This window comes from Ornithorhynchus anatinus, chromosome 6, assembly GCF_004115215.2.
Source record: "Ornithorhynchus anatinus isolate Pmale09 chromosome 6, mOrnAna1.pri.v4, whole genome shotgun sequence".
NCBI classification, from domain to species: Eukaryota; Metazoa; Chordata; class Mammalia; order Monotremata; family Ornithorhynchidae; genus Ornithorhynchus; species Ornithorhynchus anatinus.
In genome coordinates, this window is record NC_041733.1 from 12,510,120 (window position 1) to 12,523,130 (window position 13,011).

The 13,011-nt window shown below is 43.7% G+C and overlaps 1 protein-coding gene across 1 annotated transcript in view; it reads right to left on the bottom strand.

Moving 5' to 3' along the window:
• The window catches only part of GABRA3 (gamma-aminobutyric acid type A receptor subunit alpha3), a 150,594-nt gene extending 141,758 nt beyond the window's left edge, over positions 1 to 8,836 (bottom strand). Inside the window, exon 1 of the mRNA XM_001514179.4 lies at positions 8,576 to 8,836. The gene's annotated coding sequence lies outside the window, so the exon portion shown is untranslated. The remainder of the gene's footprint in view (positions 1 to 8,575) is intronic.
• Between the last annotated feature and the right edge of the window lie 4,175 nt (positions 8,837 to 13,011).

Sequence of the window (13,011 nt, forward strand, 5' to 3'; positions counted from 1 at the left end):
CCTTAGAAGCCTGGGAACACACCCAGCAGCAGGAGGCTTTCAGGAGGACCAGTTCAGCTGGAGAGATTTCTCTTGGCTTCGTGGAACAGTGGGGAAACAGCTGGGTCGGGGAGACTCAGGGGACTGAGTCAAGGACAATGGGATGGATAGTGTCTGCAGGAATATCTGCATTGCTTTTAGCCCCACCGTGTCCCTAAGTTAAAGACTGTTGCTTCCGGGGGGAAAAGATGTTTGAGAAAAGCCTTCATTAAAAAGAGAAGATGACATCAAAAGAATACAGCATGTTCAATGTACTAGAGGACCACTTCACCAATGGCCCATATCATTCCACTATTATAATTATCGGCAGGAGGCTAGCTGACCTGTGACACTTTGGCTGATTATAGCTTAGCTTCTCCCAGCTCCATTCAGCTTCTCCTTTCAACATCTCTACTGCTTGTTCTTTCTTTTAGAACAGACTGGCCACCAGGTGGAATTAGATCACTCCAGTTTTCCTAATGTAATATTTCTTTAAAGGACTTTCCATTTGCAAAATGTTTTTTTTTTTTTTTTACTTCCGGTGGAATGCTCTCTTTCAGTGTCCCCATTTCCCAGATGGTTGAAACTGCAGTGATGATAGGTTAACTGGCTGCCCCTCAAGAAACCAGAAGATGAGTGGCAGAGATTGGGTAAAGTAGAAGAGTTCATGGTTCTCTGACTGGGGCATCACCCTCCCCGCCCTATGCTCAGTCATAGATAACTAGAGGACTGTTCCTCCACCTAGGCCTGCGTGCACAGCCTGTTACCCTTCCAAGCACTCCATTCTGCATCCCTGCCAACCTCCATCCCTTTGATTCCTCCCCTCTTCTGCCCTCAGCCCGGCAGAGACTCTCTTATCTGGGCCAGTATTTAATGGTTGTACCTAAATTGGTGCAATCCTAGTAGCTCAAAAGATAGAAAATTCCCATTTTGGTTCCATATTGGAATTAAAACTTGGGTGTTTTGATTTCCATTCCAGAGCTGTGTTGAGCAGGGAGCTCCCTTACTCTGGTTCATATAAATGGAACTGCCTCCACAAAGTCATTCTTTTCCTCTGTGACTGATCTCAGACATGTTGAAAACAAAATGGTCACGGGTTGATTTCCAGTGAAAGGATCACTTCCCTCCTTGAACCACACCAATTTACCTCAAATGACAATCTTGCTAGCTCTAGATTTAGAATCCTCATCTCTTATTTCCCATAATATGTGCCTATAACATTTTACATTTTCCTGCCGCCCCATTCCCAGCCCCTACCCTGTGTGTAGGAACAATGGACAGTCACACTGATGTCTTAGAGGTTCTGATACACTCTCATGTGCATTAAGGAAAAATGAAGTTCTCTCCTTCCCCAAAATGTACACATGCATGTGAGATTCCCCATATAATCCCAAAATGTTGTTGGGTAGGAATTGTCTCTGTTTATGAATTGTACTTTCTAAGCATTTAGTATAGAGCTCTGCACACAGTAAGTGCTCAATAAATATGATTGAATGAATGAATGAACCGTGCAGCCAGAGTCAGAGCAGGAATCAGGGCCTTGCAACTGCAACATTCCCCCTTTTCAGTGGTGATACTTCAGGGAGCCCTTTTCAACAGCATTCCATGTACCCTGCTGCACCTCGCCTCTAAGTCAATTATGGTCTGACTGGAGGGAAGAATGCCAGAATACAGAGAGGACCTCCCAACCCCAGAAAGACTCATAGCTAGAACTGCCTTATATGCAGATATGAACAGGGCTGACTTGGTGTTTTCATTTATTGAGAACCTTCTTTCCCAGAGTGCACAAGAAATCACCCACATGAAGTCTTCCCTGAATATAGTTGTGAGCTCCCTGTGGGACAGGGATTATATCTGGCCTGATTTACTTAATGCATAGTTTAACCAATACCATAATGATAACAAAATAATAAACTCTCATCCCCCCACCCTAGATTTCCTCTCTGTTGCCTCACCCCTGAACTTGGTCCCACCTCCTAACATTTTAGGTACTCACCTCACCCCCATTCCCAGAGCACTTCAGTAACATGTCCTTATACTCTCCTGTTTCCCTGACCAGTAATTTATTTTACTGTCTCCCCAGCTAGTTTATAAGCTCCCTGAGGGTAGGGTCTGTGACTAGCTACTCTACTGTATTCTTATTCTTCCAAGTTATTAGTCGAGTGCTTTGCATAATGTAGTGCTCAATAAATACTACTGACCGATGGATGGATTTTGAATGATAAACTGCAGACCAAGAACTTTTGTAAAGTCCTCCATGAAGCACAATGGGAAAAGCAGGAACAGCAAGGATGGTCTGAAGTATCCTCTGTGTTCAATTCTGGAAAATCCTTCAAGGTGCGATTGGCTGGGGATACCTCATCCAGCTCATCCCTAGATTGCATCCCTCCCAGGGAGAGGTAAGTCAGAGGGAAGAGCACCCGGGAGGGAGATTAGGCTGCTTCAGTACTGTGCAATATTTACTCTCATTTAGATAGTGGAGTGCACATGATTCTATAAAGTATGTGCTCAACTCCACTCTGCTGCTTACGCATAACACTTGATGTTATGACTACTTAACCCTTCTTCCCCTTCTGCACTGGTTCACCTTGATCCTCCATTGGCAGAAACTGTGCCCAATCTTGGAGTCTGTGCTCATGTTCTTGGAGAATGAAGGTGAGTATAGGCTATCGGTGAAATGCTGAACATGGGGTTGCAATGGCATTAAGTGCTCTATGAATACACTGCAGTTTCAAGGCTGGGTGGAGGGAGTCCCGTGCTATGGATGAAAAAAAAAAGGTGACCAGAACCATCAATGGAGCTTTCTCTCTCTATTTGGTAATAATGACACATCGTACTAGATGTTGATTTTCACTGTTTCCACAACTCCTTCTGTGCTACTGCAACTTAGAATCTCTCATCTCAACTAGCTTAAGGATTTAAGGATACAGTTTTAATGGCAATAGGAAATCTACCAAGTCCCTCTACGCCACTCCAAGATCGAGGAAATACCCTTTTCCTGCTCTTAAGCACTTAGGTACAGTGCTTTGCACACAGTATGCGCTCAAGAAATACAATTGAATGAATAAATGCTCTTCCTTTCATGTCCTTAACTAAGACGATACTGAGTCTGAGATTAGGGGAGACTAGCACCTACCTTAGACTGCTGATCAGGCTAAAGTTCAAGGTACTTTACACAGAGATAAATTACTTTGCTTTCCACAGATATTATTTCTAAATTCCTTAATCTAGAAGCTCAAGTCCTTCTCTAAGTATTTTAACTTTTTCTCCTAGAAAGGTTAACCTTCCTCTCCTGTCCAAGAAACAAGTCCACCGAAGGATTTCACAAACTTGATTTCAAAAGTCTCTCCTGTCTACTTTTTTCATTCTGCACCTTAGAGTATATTGACTTAAAACTTGTGCAATGCTCATTTTCTGGAAAGGTGGCTTGTGTCTGAATAATGTCCTTGTGTAGATTGAACTAAGGAAAGTCTAATGGCTCTAATTTCAAGTTGATCAAGTACTCCGTCCCATAAAATATTATTCTAGAGCAAGAATTACCTTTCTTTAGCTAACAAAGCATTGGAACTTAAATCCTAAATTGATACATCTTCAATCAATCCAGACTTTCAAAGATTGAACCCTGCCCTTCTCTTGAAAAACATCCCTTCTAGAAATGTGGATTCTGTACATTTCATGGTAGCTTTCTCACCTTAGCCTTCTTCACTTTCTGCACCCTACACTACATCACTGCTGACATTGGTGGTACTATATTTCATTTAATAACTGTCATCTCATATTTACTGTTGACACCTGAGGCCACTACATACTAAGTTTTTATCCTTCATCCTGGGGGATGCTGAGGCTCTTGAATGCCTTTTGTCTTTTCATAAAGGAGCATCATTTACTTCCCTTTTGGGTTCCAATTTCTTTCATTCTGGTAGCAAAGGATCCTGTAAACTATCTTTGAGTTGGAGTTGATTCTACCTTTAATTTGCAATATCCTACATCATTTTCCCCATAGTTCCCTTTCACTTTATTTTCTAGGAACCTAACAGGAGGAAGATGATTTCCTGTAAATGAGCTTGCTTCCTTCCTCTGGGATGAGAAGAGCAGCAGGCAAGGAAGAGGGAGGAGACTCGACTGGCAAATGCCTCTTAATTGGTCCAAATAGGCTGACCAGCCGACATGTTTCTGAGTGACATGTGGCAGAAAAGCTCAATTAGATAGATGCCAAGTCTGCCTACCGCTCCTGGACATGACCCTTTTTAGAGCAGTTTTCTGAGGTCTCTACATGGAAAGCCCAAGTGCTTTTGTATCAGTGGCATGGTCTCCCCATTGAGAAGCAGCATGGCCTAGTTGGAACAAGCACATGCCCAAGAGTCAAGAGGATCTGGGTTCTAATCCCAGCTCTACAACCTGACTGCTGTGTGACCTTGGGCAAGTCACTTATCTTCTCTGCACCTCAGTTTCTTCAGCTGCAAAATGAGGATTAAATATCTGTTTTCCATTCTACTTAAACTGTGAACCCCATCCTGGACAGGAACTGTGTCTGACCTGATTATCTTGTATTCATTCATTCATTCATTCAATCATATTTATTGAGTGCTTACTGTGTGCAGAGCACTCTACTAAGAACTTGGAAAGTACAATTCAGCAACAGATTGAGACAATCCCTTCCCAGCAACGGGCTCACAGTCTAGAAGGGGGATCCAGACAACAAAACAGAACAAGTAGACAGACATCACTACCATCCAAATAGATAAATAGAACCATATTTTGTATCTACCTCAGTGCTTAGTACAATGCTTGGCAAATATCCTGATCATTATTTTTATTATTCTTGAGGAAGCTCACATCGGGGATCCCAGTATGCATTTATTTAATACTACTCCTTCCCCTCCTCTTCCATGATTTGAAGAAGGAGAATTAGGATCATCATTCTAGAATCTTATGTTCTTTAGAATTCCCCTGAATCATCTGTTTGGGATTCTCTCAAGTAGTAATTTGACTTAATTTTTCTCCTAAAATGTGTATGCCGGGAAAAGAGTATTTCAGCATCAGAGTAAAAAATTTATAATCAAATATTTCAGACCTGTGGTAGAAATACATAGTCTATGCAAAATGTATGTGTTGGAAGTCAATTTAAAATCCCTTATCCATTGGTTTTTTTATGTTTACTAAATGCCTATATGATCACACATCTTTCAGGTCCTAAATTTGGTAACAACTATTTCCAGAATTCAGTAACTTCCGTGTTTAATGAGGGAAACAACCTTTGTATCTTGTCCCGGCTTACTCCACATCTTTGAACACTAGGATTTTACTCTAGTATCTCAAATCCTTTCGAGTCTTACTCCAAAATTACATCTTTTTCTCCAGGGTACTATACTCAGCACTATTGAATCTAAAATCCTAAAGCCCTTACTGTTTCCCTCTAGTTCATTCCTTTCTGATTCAAGTTCTTATCATGTGTTCAGGCTTTAACAGGGAACATTTAGGCAAAATCTAATAACTCGAGTTAAAATTTGCTCCAAATATTGGACCTAGCACATTGTTATTATTGTTACTAATAATGATACAACAATGATAATAATGATAATAAATATCTGTCAAGCACTTACTGTGGGCCAACACTTACTGTACAAAGTACTGGGGTAGATGCAATACAATCAGAATAGTCACAGTCCCTGTTCCTCACTATCAGCTCTTGATTGGAAAAAGACAAGGAGCGATACCATGGATAAACCAAAATAACTGAAATCACAAACAAATAAGTCCGCCCAGGGCCTGCCAGGTCAATGTGAGAAAGCAACCTAGCTGAACAATGGAGGGGGATAGCCTGGGGTCAGTGGATTTGGCAGAAATGCAAAGTAAGGGATGAGTAAGAAATGATAGGCTCACAAGTGGTGCCAATTTGTAAATATGCCACAGATAAACTGCAAAGTGAATACCTGTCGATGGATCACTGCACATTAACAAGAGGGTCATGTGATCTTTAGCAGTCTCAACCACCTTAAATTTTATCTCCACAAGTGCCCACTCTGGGCATAATAATAACTGTGGTATCTGTTAAGTGCTTACTCTGTGTCAAACACTGCACTGAGCACTGGGATAAGTAGAAGAAAATCAGATTCGGACACAATTCTTGCCCCCAGTGACCTCACAGTATAAGCAGGAGGGAGAACAGGTAATGCATCCCCATTTGGGAGATGAGTAAATGGACATACAGAGACAATGTGACTGGCCCAAGGTCACACAGCCAGCAAGTGGCAAAGCAAGAATTAGAACTCGGGTCCGTGCTCTTTTTACGAGGCCACACCCTGGTTTGGCAGGAAGGGTGATAGTTCTTTCAATCAACACTGCTTCTTGGAATTCCCTAGCCCTTCCCAACTGTCCAGATTTACTTCTGCACTTGGGGAGATCCACTGTCTGTGGTGTTGCAGCTCAAAATGAAGGTATGTGTGACCCTGGACCACTTTCCTTCTAAAACATTCTTGGCCTAAGTGACTTGAGCTGCTAGAGCCTAGAACCTTTAGTTAGGTGGCAAGTGTACTAAATTCTGTTGGTTTAGCTTTTCAGGGCTTTTTCCCATCTTACCACTGGCCTCAGGGTGCTAGGCTCCCTGGAGCTCCAGAAAGGTTAATTAGTCCTCAGGATTTAGAGAATTTTTTTTTCTTTTGATCTTCCACCACCTAAGGTTCTGCTGTCCGCTCACTGCACTCACCTTCAGCGTGATGTAAGGGACACTCCTTTTAATAGCCAGAGCATACCTGACCACTTTAGGCCTGAGAGGCTGAGTGGGTATCAAGCACCAAAAGGGACATTTGGCGTCTGACTCCGAGGCAGCTATGCATCTCTGGGCTTGCATCGAGCCTTGTGAAAGTAGAGCCTCGGTTTCCCACCCCCAGCTTTGACAAGTCTCCTACAAGTCTATCCCCTGAATCAACAGAGAACAGAGTACCCGGTCCTGGATGTGAGGCAACCCTCCTTCGTAGTAACTCACCAAAGAATGACTCTGGCTCCGGAGCGGGCGGGGAGGTGGGATCTCACCGCGGGGGCAGTGGGATTGGGGCAGATGAGGAGTGTCTAGACTGTGAGCTCACTGTGGGCAGGGAATGTCTCTCTTTATTGCTTTATTGCACTTTCCCAAGTGCTCAGTACAGTTCCCTGCACACAGTAAGCGCTCAATAAATATGATTGAATGAATGAGAGCAGATGCTGGAAGATGCTCTCCATGACAGGACTTTTCAGACAGCATCCTTGCAGCACTCCCCTTTTGATAACCACCGGGGGGGGGGGACCCTCATCAAACTTCTCCTCCATAAAAGGGGAAGGGGAGAGAGGGAATGGAGCCTTCGGCCAGAGCCACGGGTGCTGCCGACATGAGCTCACCAGCTCCTTCATACTGCAGACCTGATGTAAGGGCCATGCATGCTGGGACCCTGATGGATCCCACAAACAGAGGACCCTTTCGGGACTCAATCGTCCACCCTTCTCTGCTGTCGTCCTGACCCAAGTGACCCACCCCTGTCTTCGAGGAAGGAGCTGTCGCTTTCAACCCATCCCCTTCCCCCCACCTCCCAATGACTCTCCCTGGGCCCAGGCAGCCTCACAAAGTCCTATCGGCCTTCTCCGTTCAATGCAATAAAGGCACCAGCCGATTTTAAATCCCGTCCCCTCCAGCCAGCAGGTGTTTCTTGCCTTCCAAGGACACGGTTTTCTCCATCCTGCGTTTACTCAGCATTGCAACGGAAGGGGGGCTGGCATGGGAGGAGGGGGAAAAGTGGTGTGGGGGGGGGGGGGAAGGCTCCTGAAGGGAAGCTGGGCTTTTGGCAACGGCTAGAGTCCTTTTCCATGAGGAATCAAACAACAACCTGTGAAGTGCAAGCAACAGGGAATGAGGTTTGCCCAGGAAGCGCAGGGAACGGGACCTTTCGTCCTGCAGGAAAATCTGGGAAAGTCGCTCATTCATTCATCCTCCCCTCCCCCGTGGTCCCTTGACAGACCTGTTATTTACAACTTTGCTGCTCCCTTGCAGGTGGAAAGGAAGGGAGAAAAGTGCAAGGGATAAGGGATCTCTTTCTCTAGTCGATTGTGCTTTTCTGGAACAGTTGCAAGGACAGGGTTAAATAAGCCCCGGCAGTGAAGCAGCCCACCCAGTTTCCGCCCCAAATTGATCTGGGGGGGTGGGGGTAGGGAGAGGATGGAAGGAGGGGTCTTTTGTGCGGGGAAGTGGGGGCTTTTGTTTGTTTCTTCAGCCGCTGCTGCATTTGAAAAGCAATTTGCAAGCTCAAATCTGATCTGCTTCCAAACCGAAATGACAACAATAATAAATAATCATAAATAAACTACTGCCTCCTCCTCCCACGCCCAGCATTTTAACCCAGTACAAAGACAGTAAAGGAATCACACAGAGTCACAGTGGGACCACAGACACCCGGGAGAGATAAACCACCGCCCCAATTGCGTAGCGTTTTACCCCCTGACAACAAAATCATTTTTTTTTGTCACAAAAATTAAACCAAAAAATGAAAAAAGGCAAAAGAACATGGGAAGAAACGTTTGTATTTCTTACCAATCTTCACAGTCCTCACTTCCTGGAACTGGGAGGAAGAAAAAGATGAATGAACTGAAACAAGTTACTGGGTTTGACTGTTGATGGGTTTCCTCCTTTTTTCCCTTCCTTCTTTCCTTTGCTCTCTCTTTTTTTTCTTTATCGTTGGGCTTTAGCTCATCAGTGTCTGCTGCTCAACACTGTTTTTCCAGGACTCTGAATACAGTGGTAGAGCTGAGAGACAGGACAGCTCTGACGCTTCGGTGGAGACTAAAGTGTTTTATTCTTTTAGGTACGGCAAAGAGAGAGAGAGGGAGGGAGGGAGGGAGGAGAGAGGGGAAAAAAGGAGGGAGGGAGGAAGGGAGGGAGAGAGAGCGAGACAGAATGTGTTATTATTGTAGGGACGGCGTTGTTGATCCTCCTTTGGCTGAAATTGGTGATGAAAAGTGAGAATGCTTCCTCCTCTCTTTCCCTCCCTCCCTCTTTTCTTCCCTCCCTCAACAGCCCAGACTCCAGAGAAGGAATTAACATTCCTGTCTGCAGAGTCTGTCTTCCCAGGAGCAATGAGACAGAAAATCCACATCGATGACACACGCATCATCCCCGCACAGGAAAAAGAAAGCATGGAGGGAACCCCCTCCTTCCCAAACCCTAGAAATCCCCCCATCCATTTCCCTCTCTCATAGATTTGAGCCCACAGTACATCGTGGCCATGTCCGCATATTCTCTTCCAGGAAAACTGCTCAGAAGATCTCTATAGACCAGTGACTAAGAAAGGGTCTTGCCATTCCAAATCATTTCAAGGAAGAATGAGTAGGTGAGTATTTGTGTACTTTGGCACGTGCAAATGTGTGCTTGAGAAATGTCTCTTTTGGAATTAAAAAAAAAAAACACCCTCTACCTGTTGTACTCCATTAAAAGAAATCCACAGCTCCTTGCAAGAACCAAGAATGCAAAAAAAAAAAAAAACTGCAACCAGAATAGACAAACGGTCCATTCAGTCCAGTATTCTGCTAATGAGAATGGCTTTATAATAACAATAGTAACAATAATTGATATAAATAGTGGCATTTACTATTTGTCAAGCACAGGACTAAGTGCTGGGACAGATACAAAATAATCAGGTCCCACATGGTGCATATAGAATCGACCATTTGTGGATGAGGGAACTGAGGCCCAGAGAAGTTAAGTGACTTGCCCAAGATCACACAGTGAACAAGTGGTAGAATCAGGATCAGAACCGAAGACTTCTAACTCTCAGGCTTGTAGTCTTTCCACCATGCCATGCTGAATGAGGGTGACAGCTGACCTCCTGATAACCACCTTTATGGTTTGGTAAAAATACCCTGTAACATCCCAAAAGATTTCTAACATCCCAAATGATTCCCCATTAATTACACATAATTAATCATTTATAGATGACTGTATCTGCCACTTTGTGGAACTCTTTACTGCTTGGTGCTAACATTTATGGTGATGAATTTCATATATGCCACACCCACTAAGTGAAGACCTGTTCTCTTTTTGTTTTCAACCTGTCCCCTTCAAGCTTCTGTGGATGTCCCCTTATCCTGCTATTGTAGGAGTTGATAAATACCAATCCCGGATTCCCTGTCTCCACACCCTTCATCATTATGTGAACTCCAATCACGTCACCTCTCAACCTTAATCTTTAAACACTGAAGCAACCTGGCTTTTTCAGTTTATCTGCACATGAAACCTGCTCCATTCCCCAGTCATGTTGGTTGCCCTTCACTGTTAGACTCTATTCCCTTGTCCTTATGTAGCAGCGACCAGAACTGCAGACACTATTTCAGGTGCAGACATATCAAGGTTGAATATGATGTCCTTTACACTTGTTAAAAGCACATCTCCTCCGAGATGATTTCCCTGACTGAAGCCCTCATTTTCTTTTCTCCCATTCCCTTCTGCATCACCCATGCACTTGGATTTGCACCCTTGATCCACCCCATCCTTAGCCCCACAAATTTATGTACATATCCATAATTTACTTATTTATATGAATGTCTGTCTCCCCCTCTAAACAGTAAGCTCACTGTGGGTAGGGAATAACATGCCTACTAACTCTGTTATATTGCACTCCTCCAAGCTCTTAGTACAGCGCTCTGCACGCAGTAAGGGCTCAATAAATACAATTGATTGAATGAATGATTGATTTATTTTCTGTTCATCTTCTGAGACTATCCGGCAGTTGTTGGGCCTCTGGAATGATAATTATGGTATTTGTTAAGTGCTTACTGTGTGCCAAGACCAGTCTGAGCGCTGGGGTAGATACAATGGACACAGTCTCTGTGCCACATGGGGTTCACAGTCTCAATCCCCATTTTTCAGAGGAGGTAACTGAGACACGAAAAAGTGAAGTGACTTGCTTAAGGTCACACAGGTGACAAGTCACTAAAGTGACAAGTGGTGGAGCCAGGAATAGAACCCAGATCCTTCTGACTCCCAGGCCTGTGCTCTATCCACTAGTCCATACTGCTTCCCACACTAGACTAACCCATGTCAATCAGTCCAGCTACCTCCAGTTAGGTATACTTGGGAGTATCTTGTCTATGGTTTCTGTTGTCTTTATTCTTACACAGCTTTTATACTCTGTGGCCCTGTCTTCCACATGCAGGTTTGGAACTTGTGTCTATCCTGTCCTCTAGACTGTAAACTCATCCTTTAGACTGAAAGTTCCTTGTGGTTAGAGAACATCTCTACCAACTCTGTTACATTTTACTCTCCCAAGAAATTAGTATAGTGCTCAACACACAGTAAGCACTCAATAAATACCATTGATCGACTGATTGATCGACTAATGGGATCCTGGCTCTCCAATTAGATTATAAATTCCTCCAAGTCAGGAACTGGGTTTCTTTCATCCTTTATAACACTCTAGAGCACTCAGTCCAGAGACTTTCAGCTCAAGCCATGAAACTGGACCTTGTGGGTTAAGCAGCAATACTAATTGTGGTACTTATTAAGCACTTATTATGTGCCAAGCACTGTTCTAAAAGACTGGGGCAGGTTGGACATAGTCCCTGTCTCACATGGGGTTCACACTTTGAATCCCCCTTTTACAGATGAGGTAACTGAGGCCCAGATAAGTTAAATGATTTGCCCAGGGCCACACGGCAGACACGCGGCACACTGGGATTATAACTCGTGTCTTCTGACTCCCAGGCATGTGCTCAACAGGTTATTGCCAGACAACCAGCAGAGAGGAGCAATCAATCAATCAATCACTTTTACTGAGCACTTACTGTATGAAGAGCACTGTAATAAGTGCTTGGAAGAGTGTAGTATAGCAGAGTTGGTACACATTCCCTGTCCACAATGAGTTCTGAGAGGATGCTCAGAACAATTCAATTCATTAACTTTGAAGTACCCCTTATTTTAAAGGTGAGGAAACCTAGGCACAGTGAATTTAAGTGCTTTGCTCAGAGTCACAGCAGGAAACTGGCAGACCCATACTTTTTCCACTAGACCACACTGCTTCAATGGGCTACCCTTCCCCTCTGAGCAAACTCCTTATAGGCAGGGATTATATCTATCAACTCTATTGAACTCTCCCAAAAGCCAAGTACATTGCTCTAATTGACTGAGAAATCTCCACCTCTTCCACTCTTCCCTTTAATGTCAAGCGAGCTCATTACCCAACTACAGTCAACATGCTCGATTAATGTACATAAGTCAAAACTTCCCATTCACACGAACATCCCCTTCAAAACCTGACGGAACAAAGAAGAAAGAAACAGAGTTTATCAACGTACGATAGAACTTCATTCAATAGTATTTATTGAGCGCTTACTATGTGCAGAGCACTGTACTAAGCGCTTGGGATGAACAAGTCGGCAACAGATAGAGACAGTCCCTGCCGTTTGACGGGCTTACAGTCTAATCGGGGGAGACGGACAGACAAGAACAATGGCACTAAACAGCGTCAAGGGGAAGAACATCTCTTAAAAACAATGGCAACTAAATAGAATCAAGGCGATGTACAATTCATTAACAAAATAAATAGGGTAACGAAACTTCTGTCTGATCTGCTTTAGGGTCTCCAGGTTTAGTACTCTCCTAAGCATGTAGTGCAGTACTCTGCACACAGCAAACAGTAAATACCATTGGCTGATTGACTGATTGATTGATAAGCTCCTCAAGGGCAGGAAAAGAACTAGGAGAGCCAGGTTCTAGTACCTACTTTGTTACTCTTCTACTAGATGACATCACACTGGTTACTTAATCTCTCTGGGCCTCAGTGTCCTCATCTTTAAATGGGGATGATACAAGCTCTCCCTGTGTCTTAAATTATGAGCCCAATGTGGGCTCACTGAAATGTTTAGCACAGTGCTTGGAGCATATAAAGCACTTAACAAATGCAAATAAGATTATTATTTTATTAATATTAGTGGGTATTTGTCTGTCTTCTTTTACTTTCTGAACTGGTGCAAGAC